Source organism: Equus przewalskii, chromosome 11 (assembly GCF_037783145.1).
Source record: "Equus przewalskii isolate Varuska chromosome 11, EquPr2, whole genome shotgun sequence".
Classification (NCBI taxonomy): Eukaryota; Metazoa; Chordata; class Mammalia; order Perissodactyla; family Equidae; genus Equus; species Equus przewalskii.
This window is the reverse complement of record NC_091841.1, coordinates 14,391,336-14,402,007: the sequence shown is the minus strand read 5'-3', so window position 1 is coordinate 14,402,007 and position 10,672 is coordinate 14,391,336. Positions and strand designations below refer to the sequence as shown.

General features: G+C 35.3%; 1 pseudogene; it reads left to right on the top strand.

Moving 5' to 3' along the window:
- The first annotated feature begins 7,075 nt into the window (after window positions 1-7,075).
- Window positions 7,076-8,241, top strand: LOC103566584 (olfactory receptor 4A16-like; annotated as a pseudogene).
- Window positions 8,242-10,672: the final 2,431 nt, after the last annotated feature.

The following is a 10,672-nucleotide window of genomic DNA, read 5'->3' as shown; positions in this document are numbered from 1 at the left end:
ACTTATTCTTTGTAGGTCGCTACAATCATCTAATGACTTCCAGCAGTTGTGTTTCAAATAAGCTACATCTGGACACTGTATCAAGGAATTATTGAGTCACAAATCCTAGTGTTCATTAAGGGTGGCAGTATTAGGCCTCTGCAAAAGTTGCTAGGTTGCACATATGTATATGGTAAAAACTTCTGAAAACATCTTGGCGCTAGTATTATGGGGTTCCAGTGACATTGCATGAGTAACTTCCCATTAAAATCTCCTAGAGCCAGTGTTGCTTGTTTCTTGTTACTAGGATACGAAAGGGACAGTGGTGAATTTGGTAGGGTTTGTAGAATTTCTCTAATGATCATGGACTATGTTATTCTTAGAAACTTGCCTGATAGGTTCAGGTTCTGTATTTTGGCTAAATTTATCCGTCATACTTCACTAACCCTATGTATCATAGCTCTCATATCCTCCCAAGCTTCTTCATCTGAAAAAAAGGATTATGTTGTTGTCAATATAATGAATTCACCCACTTTGAGTACAGTCATGTCCAAATTTTATTTAAAAATGTGGCAATATCTTAAGTATATACACCCTTGGGAAAAAATGGTAAACATATATTGCATTCCTTTCCCCATAAAGGAAAACAATGTCTGACATTCCTTTGATTCTAAAAGTTCATTTGTAAGCATAACGATATGCAAATTGCAATTAAATTCTGAAAGAGTAATGAGCCAAACTAGATGATTATACAGATTATAATGTTGCAATGATTAAGATCATGTGATACTCTTTCAAAGAATATCTATGTTAATGAATAAAAAGACTTATAAACTAACCCAGTTTCACATACATATTTAAAATGAGCGTATTTCACTTAGGATACTTTTGCTTGTAAATAACAAAAAACTCAACTCAAATTGTTTGGAAATATAAAGATACTTGTTGTTTGGCTAACTTAGCGAACTACAAAGTTATGGAAAGCTTCATAGTTAGTTGATAAAATGAATCAATTATGTTATAAAGGAGTTATTTTCTTCATTCACCGTGTCCAGTTTCTCACATTCATCTTAAATCTGGCTCCCCTAGCCCTAAAAGGATTGCTAGATGTAACAACTCAGAGAAAGGGTTCTTTCTATGACTCTGGTAGAGGTAATTGACCCTAATGATCAGGTGGAAATGGAGATGCTAGAACATAGTGATGGCAAGGAAAAATATTTTTGTCTCTCAGGAAATCCACTTGGTTACCTCTTTCTTCTCTCACCCAATTGTGACAGTAAATGAGAAAATAAGGAACCCTGGCCTGAAAGAGACATAATGAAGACATTATTAGACCTTTTAGGAGTGAAGTTATGAGCTACATTTATAGGTAAGTCACTGAGACCAATCATCATGTTAGCAGAAGGTTAAATAAGAATAGAATTGGTAATACAGGAAGAAGATGATAAACAGTCGTTGCAACTCTAAGATCAGGTGCAACGGCAATGGACATACTTAGTTCTCTTCTAATTCTCTTCTAACTTTCCCCCTGGAAGAGGGTCCTAGTGGAGCTGTTCCCAAAATGCATATGAATAAATGGATTCAAGCAGCATAAGAGGTCATCTGTGGTATATATAGTGATGTACTACTCTGCTCTCCCTTTAGGGAAGAAGAATTTTTTGCTCCTGTTGCTGGGAGTGCTGTTAGTAGTCATTCTCTTCAAGGTTAGCTTCTTCAAGGTTCACATAAATTGCAGAAGGCCTCCTCATGTAAGATCTCATGCCCCTTCCCAGAGAAGTTTCTCATTGCCTCCAGATCAATAATTACGTTCAGGTGTCAGAAGACCCCAAGAAGGAAATATAGTGCTGTTTTAGAAGGAAATAGTTTATTTGATTAAAAAATGCAGAATCTGGATAATATGTACTAGTAATAGATGGAGGAACATATATAGAAATGGATCTCTTGCATAGTCAAACAGAGGAGAGCAAAATATAAGGCTACATGGGGAAATTTTATTAACATGGGGATATTCTTTCAGGAATATGTGCACCATCAAACATAAGATTCCTAAAGCTTACTAAGCATATACTGTATGCTAAACATATAGGAGAGTATTCTAAAATTTCAGAGTAGGATCTCCCAGGTGGCACCATAACTCAGCTTTCAGTACACCATTCCAATGTACTATTCAACCAGTTTCTTCTAGGTAATGGACAATATGGTTACACCAGTGAATTCCATGGTGTTGAGAAATTTGCTTTACTTTATTTACTGTAAAATATGTCTCCTGGTTAGAGACAGCAACGAGTGGAATATCATGTCAATAGATAAAAGATTCTGATTTATGAATAATAAGGTAGACTGAAGCAATGCAAGTAGAAGGGACAGATATTTACCTAGAATGTATGATGACAACATGCTGTCTCCTCTAGGTTGAGGGGTTTCAATGAAGTAATCTGCCACAAGTTGTTGGCTAGTTTCCCTAGAGAATTGTGCCCTATGAGAAAGTCAGTGGTGGACTTTACTGATGGAATTTTGGACATTCAGCAGTAGTAATAGCCAGATAAAGACTGGTAAAAGATAGATCATGTTCATTGAGCCTATGTAGAGCATTCGTCTCTGCCATAGTGACCACAAAAGTGTCTGGGGAAAAAGGCTGAGTGATATTTACAAAACAGGTCATCTTGTCAACCAGACTTTTGAGAGCGTTCTCTGCACTGGATTCTCTCTGATAGGTACTTATACAGAAACAAACCTTGTTGCATTTGGAGACCATTCAAGGGCAGACAACTACTCCTTCAGACTCCTGTGCTGTCCATTCTTCCATCTTTTTCCTTTCCCTCATTGTTCATCAAATCTGTAGTCACTGTCCACGAGTCAGTGCAGATGCATAACTCAGGCCATTTCTCCTTCCATGTGAAGTAGAAAACCCTACCCACTGCTCAAACTACTGCTTACTGAGAGGATTTCCCTTCACTACAATCCTTCAAGACCTCCTTCAAGTGAAAATGCAATGTAGCAATTGCCTACTTTTGGTGGTTGCTGCCATACTAAGCAGATTTATTCACACACTTGGTCTTATGTTTTATTCTTTCTGTTTCTCTGCTTATTTTGGTTTCACTTTTCTGTCATGTTAATAACTTCTTGAAAATATGTTTAGTGCATTGGTTTTTCAAGATTTATCATTTTCTAATATATGCAAATATGTTTTTACCTGACTCTCATAACCTTTGATATATTTTATTTTCATTATTGTTGAACTCAAAATATTTTCTAGTTTCTGTTGTGATTTACTTTACCTATGACTGACTTAGAAATGCACTGTTTAATTTTCAAACACACAGGAATATCCTGGTTAATTTTAGATTTTTATTTTCTAACTTATTTTCCTCATCTTCAGAGACACACCTTATGATTAGAATTTTTTGAAATTTTTTGAGAACTGTTTTATGGCCCAGCATATAATCAATTTTGTAAAATGTTCCATGTACACTTGAAAAGAGTATGTATTTTGTAATTGTTGGATGCATTACTTTCTTATGTCAAGAGATTAAGTTTGTTAATGATGTTGTTTAAACTTTTTATATCTTTATGAATTTTTGGTGTGTGTATGTTCTTGTAATTACAGAGACTTGTGGTAATATCTTTCCATTATTGCTGATTTATCTCTTATTCTTTTCAGTTCAATTTTTTTTAAAAAAACATATGTTATGAAACTGTTTTTAGGTGCACACCATCTTATAATGGTTATCTATTTCTGCTATATTGACCTTTTGCCATTGTAAAACCTTTATATCTGGAAATGCTTCCTGCTCTGAACTACCTTTTCCCAATATTAGTATAGAAATAGTGCACTTTTTTCAGTTAGAGTTTATTCCACTATTTTATTTTGGCCTTTTATCCTCTTATTTAAGTGTTCATCTTGTAAGGCTCATACCATTGAGTTCTGTTTTCATTTGGCACTCTGAAGATCTCATTCCTCTAAGTTCTTGCTTTCATTTCTTTTAAGAAATTGGTTGTCAGTATTATTGTTACTTCCGTGAATGAAATATGTACTTAAGGTTTTCTCTTTCGGTTTTATGGTCTTTTGGTTTTATGCTGTACCTTTGCTATTTATCCTTTTCAAAAATTTATCCTCTTAAAATTTTATTACTCATGAAATTTGTAACTCGCTATGAATATACAGCTTAATGCCTTTCTATAATTTTGGAAAAATTTCAGTCATATCGCTTCACATATTTTAACTACCCTAGTCTCTTTCTTTTCCCTTTCTGGAATTGTAATTAAATTAAATGTATGTTGGAGCTTTGCACTGTGCCTTTTAAATGTATTTTATGTTATTTTTGCCTTGTCCATCCTTTTATCTCTGTCTGCTTTTGTTTGCATATTCTCTTCTAATCTCACTTCCCATTTGTGAATTCTCTATTCATATGCGTCTAATTTGCTGTTACACCCACTGATTGAGTTGTTAATTTCAGTTACTACATATTAGTTTTCAAATTTTTTTGATTCAATTTATTATTATTATCCATCTTGTGCTTTAATTATTTGAACACACTAAGTTTACTTTAAAATGCTTCTTTTTTCATCCTTTGGATCATCTATACCTGTTTTTATTGCTATCGCTTTTCAATTAGGCCTTGGATTCTCCTATGCTTTGCTATTTTTGTTTTTGTGCCAGATTTTATATTTAAAATGTTGTAGAGTTAATACAGGGATTTTATGATTCTCAAGGGTCTTTAAGGCTCAGAGGCATATATCCTCCCTGCCTGCCAAATCCATGTGAATGGAATCAACTTGTCTACATCTGAGGTTTAGTAGTTGTGTAAAGTTTTTTGAGCAGTGAATAATCTGCAAATTTGGGTTTGTGTCTATAGTTATACAGTTCTTCCCTCTTGTTTAACTCTGTCTTTACCATCAGATGTAGGGTCTCTGAAAAATCAATGCTTCTTTTCCTTTTCAACTTTCTATTTTTACTAGGATGTGCTCCGTGTTTATTTGCTATGGCTTCCCAAGGTGCATGCCTAGTAACCCCAAGAAGCCTCAGGGAATTGGTTTTCCAGCTCTTGTTCACTAAAGGAAATGTTTTGAAGATTTTTTTAAAGCATGTGACCTCACTTCATTATCACATTAATATTCTTATTGGGTGAATATTCATTTCTTAAATATAATTTCTCCTTCCTGATTTGATCCTTCTTTTCTTTCATTTTCTACTTTTTTTCTAGTATTATGCTATTATGCTTGTTTCTAGCTAAGATGCATTCCATCATAGGTAAATATTACTACTCATATGCAATAAAATAGATAATTCCTAAAATATACCTTCTTATCTTATACCCAAACTGGGGTTCATGAATTCTAGATGTAATATTCTTTTTATGCTGGACAATGTCTATAATTCTCATCAAATTGACAAAGACTCAGATGGCTTGTTCTGATGCAGTCTTCATAGTGAAACACTCAGGAACATTAATAATAGACGTAATTCATTGACCCTTTATCAGGTGCCAGGCACTTACCAACTTTTAGGGACTTTACATATAATAAAACAACCACCCCAAGAGGTAGGCATGATTGGTGTCCCCATTTCAAAAATGATGAAATTGAAACACAGAGGCATTTATTAAGTTGCTCAAGATCACCTAGATAGTAGGTGGCAAAGCTAGGATTCCAGCACAGACAGTGCAGCTCCAGAGTCCACATTACTCATCATTGTGCTGTCTTCTCTCTCCAAGGATCTTTTGGATCTTAAATAGGTATACACTGAATGAGAAACTTGTAGTCACTATTTGGTCTCAGTAATTATCAAATCTCATTACCACTGGCTAGCTTTTTTCAAGTAATGGTGAGAAGCCAGAAAAGTTTTATTTAATTATAGAATTATGAAGAAGGAAAAAAAAATTGTCAGCAGAATAGAATAAGGTGGAGCTGCATAATAGTATCATAGGCAGTTGGACAGGAAAGGATTTGGGACTATCTAGTTCAAACCCTTTGTTTTCCAAAGAGCAAACTGAGCAGGCTTGTAATTACATTTTGAAAATGACTCAAACCCGTGCCTTTTTACAGTGAACTTGGACTTTTCCTTTGAGTATGGTGCTTTTTCAAATCTGATCACTGAAGTTCTATTTTTGAGCTCTCTCAGTACCTAAGAATCATTGTCAATAAATCTATGTCCCATTGTCCTCTACCTCTCTTTCCAGTGCCTATTTTCACTGACCTGACTACCTTTCTCATCCTAAGAGTTTTGAAAAAAAATAATAGATGCTAATGTAATAGTTGGTGATAGTCATGAGCCATTTAAGTTCAGTTCAAAAATATTTTCTGAAAATTTAGGTAGTGTTGTGTGCATTAAGATTTTTGGGAAGGTGAAGATTAAATGAAGAGAATTACAACTACTTAAAAAGCTTACAGAGAGTCAGTCAGACCAAGTTGTGGCTACAGGGAATAATAATTAAATAACTTTGAGTTATTTGATACAGTTCAAAGTCTAGTTTCTTTAAATGTAATGAAGACTGAACATACTTTGAGACATAAAGGACTGAACATCTAATAGTGGAATATCATAGTATCAAGTGAGTTATTCCAGAAGAGACATTGTCTTTGGTGCTATGTAGATCATATTGCCAAGATACTCACTAAAAATACTAGCAACTCAAAGGTTTAACTCCATGCCTCTTTATTTAGAATTTATCACCATCACCAGAAAGCAAGTTTGTGGAGAGCAAGAACCCTTTCCATGTTCATCATAGCAAACTTCTGTGCCAAAAACTGACACAGTTTAAATAATGCTTTATTAAATGTAGCGCTTGACTCTCGGGGCTGCTTCTCCTATTGGAGAAGAAGATGCACTAAGACTTTGAGAAAGAATATTTTACTTGTAGTCCCGACAAAATCATCTGAGGAGAAGTAGAACTGTCAAAAGAAGATGTAATGGGCTCTTTGGTAAAAGAATTCAATAGATATTTACAAAATGTTTATTGTGTGTAAACCACTGTGGAAGACATAATGATTAAGATGTGTCCATAACATAATAGTTGTATTCATACTCATGTTCACAATTTCATTTCAGGTCCTGTGCTGAGCTCTCACCCCTGAAACAGGCCTTAAAGAAGAGTAAATGGGACATAGTAACAATGTAACAGAATTTGTCCTCCTGGGCCTCACTCAGGATCCTGAAGGGCAAAAAGTATCGTTTGCCATGTTTTTACTCATCTACATTGTGACAACGGTGGGTAACCTGATTATTGTGGTGGCTGTTTTTGCCAGCCCCTCTCTGGGTTCCCCAATGTACTACTTCCTTGTCTATCTATCACTCATGGATGCAGTATATTCCACTGTCATTTCACCCAAATTGATTACAGACTTAGTCTATGATAAAAAGACAATTTCCTTCCCAGCTTGCATGGGACAGCTATTTCTAGAACACTTATTTGCTGGTGCTGAGGTCTTCATTCTGGTGGCAATGGCCTATGATCGCTATGTGGCTATCTGTAAGCCACTGCACTGCTTGACCATCATGAATCAACAGGTTTGCAACCTGCTGGTGATGGCCTGGCTTGTGCACTGGTTTTGTGCACTCTACGGTTCAACTTCTCCTTGTGTACAACCTCCCCTTTTGTGGACCCAATGTCATTGATCACTTCCTGGGTGACATGCACCCATTATTGGAACCTGCCTGCACTGACGCTTACATGGTAGGCCGCACTGTGGTTGCCAATGGTGGAGAAATCTGTATGGTCATATTTATTCTTCTACCAATCTCCTATGGAGTCATCCTGAATTCCCTTAAAGCTCACAGTCAGGAAGGGAGGCACAAAGCCCTGTCTACCTGAAGTTCACACATCACAGTGGTTGTCCTCTTTTTTGTTCCCTGTATTTTCATGTATGTTAAACCTGTTTCCAACTTTCCCATTGATAAATCCATAACTGTGGCTTGTACAGTTATCACTCCCATGTTGAATCCTTTAATATACATCTTGAGAAATTCAGAGATGAAAAATGTCATGGAAAAATTCTGGTGTAAGAAGTTAAGCTTACATAGAAAAGAATGTGTCACCCACACTGAACCCATTTGTTACTAGTTCTAAAGCAACAAACAGGCAGCACATTCTGGCAATGGATGACAGTGAATTCAATGGATTTTCTAGGGATGCTTTTCTGTATTTATACAAGAACATTGAAAAAGTAGAAGTTAGAACTAATCTAATAGAGAAATTCTGGAGGATGAATAAAAAGCATGGATATTTGTCCTATTTCAATAAAAAATTTACTAATTTCACCTAGTAAGTTAATTTTTCTCAGTTTATATTCAAACAGGATTTTAAAAGAGTTATTTCTTTTCAAAAGGGAAAAATAAGCTACCTTTTAAAGTTTATTTCTCTCAAAGTAATGGCAAAGATATTTGGCTGACACTTAGAACAAATTTCTGGGGGTGACATTCATGACTATGAGCCCATTGCTTTGCTGTGATATGGGATTCTTGGTTGGAGGCAATACTGATTGGGATTTAGTTGCAATGAATAAAAGTTTTGTGACACCATGTACAGGAGTACTATAAACAGAATGTGTCTCTTCCTGGGAAGACAATTCACTGCCTCTTTCATGATTAACTGGGTCGATACAATAAACCTAACATCAGATATCTGACCAGTGCTTTATTGTGTTCTCTGCAATGGCCATTACCGATGTTAGGTTGACCGTTATGCTGCGGAGGTTGCCAAAAAAATGTCGGTGAGGAAAAATACATATTATTAAGCCCATGCATGATATTAGACTGCTATTAGATCCAGTTTTGATATCATTCTATTTAGCAAGCAGTGAGATCTTGGAAAGAACTTTACTGATAGTCACAGATGGGTCATCCTGTCAACTTGCTCATCGAGAGTCTTCTTCTCGATGTCTTGTGAGCATTTATGTGGAACAAGTATCTTTACATTACAAGAGGTCCATGCACTGCCTTATTATCTCCCATACCTTTTTGTCATCAAACTTTCAATCTTTTCTAAGTTCCTGAACAGCTAGCCAAGACATGGATGGAGTAGGTGTATGCCTCAGGTCATCTCTTCTTTGCAAATTTCACTACCACATATGCCTCCTAAAAAAATGCCTACTGGGAATATTTCCTTTCACTGCTTCCTTTCATGATCACATTTGTAGGACTGTATGCAATAAGAATATTTTTCCTGAAGTCAGTGCACTGTGTAAACCAATACCTATAAGTGATTGTTTTGCCTTAAAATAAAAATCTAACTCTCTTAGGTGACGTTTTATGATCCTCTAGGGGTAAATGTGAGAGAAATGATGAAGCAAAAGGAGCAGTTAATTAGAAATGTTAAAAATAGATTACCAAGTGTTAATCCCTAAAAAAACTATTTTTGAAGCAGTTTTAATTTCACAGCAAAATTGAGTAGAATATATAGAGTTCCCATATATCCCCTGTCCCAAAATAAGCATGACTTCCTCCATTATTGACATCCTACAGCACAGTGGTATATTTGTTACGTTTGATGGCTCTACAATGAAACATCATTATTGTCTAACGTACATAGTTTGTGTTTGGATCTACCTTTGATATTGTACTTTCTATAGGTTTGAAAAAATGCACAATGACATGAATCCACCACTGTACTATGGTACAGACTAGTTTCCCTGCCCTAAAAATCCTCTGTACTCTACCTGTTCATTCTTCCCTCTTGATTAACCCATAATAAACACTGATATGTCTATTGTCTCCACAGTTTTTCCTATTCCAAAATGTCATGTAGTTAGAATCATACAGTATGTAGTCTTTTCAGATTAACTTCTTTCAGTAAGTAATATACATGTTACATTCCTCCATGTCTTTTCATGGTTTTATATCTCATTTCTCTTTAGTGTTGAATAATATTCCCTTGTATGGATATACCACAGTTTGTCTTCTACTGAAGGACATCTTGGTTGTTTTGGCAATGATGATGGGGTTTGGAAATTATGATCAAAGCTGCTATAAACATAGATGTAAGACATCTTTGTGGAAAAAAGTTTTCAACTTCTTTGGATAAATACTAAAGAACATGACTGCAGGATCTTTTGCTAAGAGTATGTTTAGTTCTGTAGGAAACTGTCAAAATGTCTTCCAAAATAGCTTCACCATTTTGCGTTCCTACTAGCAATGAATGAAGAGTTCTTATTGCTCCACATTCTTGCCAGCATTTGGTGTTGCCAGTGTTTTGTGTTTTGGCCATTCTAATAGGTGTGGAGGTATCACATTAATTTCAGTTGCAATTCCCTAATGACACGTGATATTGAACATCTTTTCATATATTTACTTTCCATCTCTATATCTTGTTTGGTGAATTTTCTTCTAAGTCTTTTCCCCATTTTTGGATAAAATTGTTTATTTTCTTTATTGAGTTTTAAGAGTTCTTTGTATATTTTGGGTAACAGTCCTTTATTAGATATACCTTGCAAATATTTCTCCCGATAGGTAGCTTGTCTTTTCAATCACTTGCACTGACTTTCACAAAGCACAAGTTTTTAATTTTAATGAAGTCCAGTGTATCAATACTTTCTTTCATGGATCCTACCTTTGGTGTTGTAGCTAAGTCATTGCCGTTCTCAAGATTATCTAGATTTTCTCATGTTTTCTTCAAGGAGTTTTATAATTTTACGTTTAGATTTATGATCCATTTTGAGTTAATTTTTCTGAAGAGGATAAGGTCAGTGTCTAGATTTA